Source organism: Babylonia areolata, chromosome 12 (genome assembly GCF_041734735.1).
Source record: "Babylonia areolata isolate BAREFJ2019XMU chromosome 12, ASM4173473v1, whole genome shotgun sequence".
Taxonomy (NCBI): domain Eukaryota; kingdom Metazoa; phylum Mollusca; class Gastropoda; order Neogastropoda; family Buccinidae; genus Babylonia; species Babylonia areolata.
In genome coordinates this window covers 41,974,013-41,975,935 of record NC_134887.1, presented here as the reverse complement: position 1 = coordinate 41,975,935, position 1,923 = coordinate 41,974,013, and positions in this window count along the sequence as shown.

The following is a 1,923-nucleotide window of genomic DNA, read 5'->3' as shown; positions in this document are numbered from 1 at the left end:
TAAAAAGAAATACATACACATACACATGTGCATGTACTCACATAGACACACAAGCATGCACAAAACACGCGTGCACACACACACACTCACACACAAGTTCACGTGCCTGTTTGCACATGCACCGACACAGGTTGAAATGATATTAACTTTTTAAAAAATATTCAGTAGTGTTGTCCTGTCTTCGCTGACAAATATAGCACACTAGAGACAGCCAGTATTTTTGTGTGTGTGTGTGTTTTTTTGTTGTTTTTTTTTTTTGGGGGGGGGAGGCAGACATATAGATGCTCGAAAAACTGTGCAGATTTTGTGCACGCACGCACACGTACACACATAACACACACACACACACACACACACACACACACACGTATGTATGTATGTACGTATTTACAAACAACTTGTTATTCTTGTTGCTTATAGTCCAGCCGACCGCACAGGGCCATATCAGGACTGTCAAACCATACAAATGCTCAACCGCGTCAACACAAAACTGTCACATCTACAAAAAGCACTAAGACAAACCCACAAAACACAGTTCATGACACAGTACCCCAACCATTTGGAGCTCTCCTTATGGCAAATAAGACTTGGCCATACTGAGGACGCCAGCCAGTCCGCTTAATTTATCATCCCCAGATTACAAAAAATCGTAATAAAGGAGAAAAAAAATTCAAAGCCAAACAAAAAAATACATTAAAAAAAGGCCATATAGGCAAATAACACTGCAGAATGGGCAGCTAGTGCCCATCCCAGTGTTGACATCTCACTACCTAATCACCAGAGCAAAACAGCACAGATAGTACAGCTAGTGCCCATCCCAGTGTTGACATCTCACTACCTAATCACCAGAGCAAAACAGCACAGATAGTACAGCTAGTGCCCATCCCAGTGTTGACATCTCACTACCTAATCACCAGAGCAAAACAGCACAGATAGTACATCACAGACTGCGGAGAGAAAAAAGTGTCAAGGCTTGCTTGAAAAAAGAAAGGGGAATGGACTGGGAAGGCAGAAAAAGGAGACAACAGTGAAGATAGAAAAAGGCAGAAACAAAGAGAGTGATAGAAAAGAGGAAACTTCTAGCATAGGATTTCCAGAAGGCGGGGATGCTATTTATACTGAAAGACTCCCGGCATCCCCACGGGGGGAAACAACTTGTGAAGTTGAACACTACAAACTGTACATTGATACACACACAGATGTGACGTGCGTACTATTATATACATCATGACACGTTTGTGCTTTACAGACGCGCATATTGGCTGATCAACTGAACAAACACATGAAGAAAAGAAGAGACAGACGGACAGACAGACAGAGTTGGGTGGTATGTGCGTGTGGGTGTATATAGGGGGATGGGGTGTAGTGGGTGGGTTAAAAGATTGATTGATTGATTGATGTGGATACTTATATAGCGCCTATCCTCGGTCAGAGACCAAGCTCTAAGCGCTTTACATACACGGGGTCATTTGTACAACAGGCTGCCTACCTGGGTAGAGCCAACTGACGGCTGCCACTGGGCGCTCATCATTCGTTTCCTGTGTCATTCAATCCGATTTCAGGCGCACACACATACACACTCAGGCATGTAACATTTTACGTGTATGACCGTTTTTATTTATTTACCTCGCCATGTAGGCAGCCACACTCCGTTTTCGGGGGTGTGCATGTTGGGTACATTCTTGTTTCCATAACCCACCGAACGCTGACATGGATTACAGGATCTTTAACGTGAGTATTTGATCTTCTGCGTGCGCATACACACGAAGGGGGTTCAGGCACTAGCAGGTCTGCATATATGTTGACCTCCACCCTTTACCCACCAGGCGCCGTTTCCGAGATTCGAACCCGGGACTCTCAGATTGAAAGTCCAACGCTTTAACTACTCGGCTATTGCACCCGTCAAGAAAGCACGAAATAATG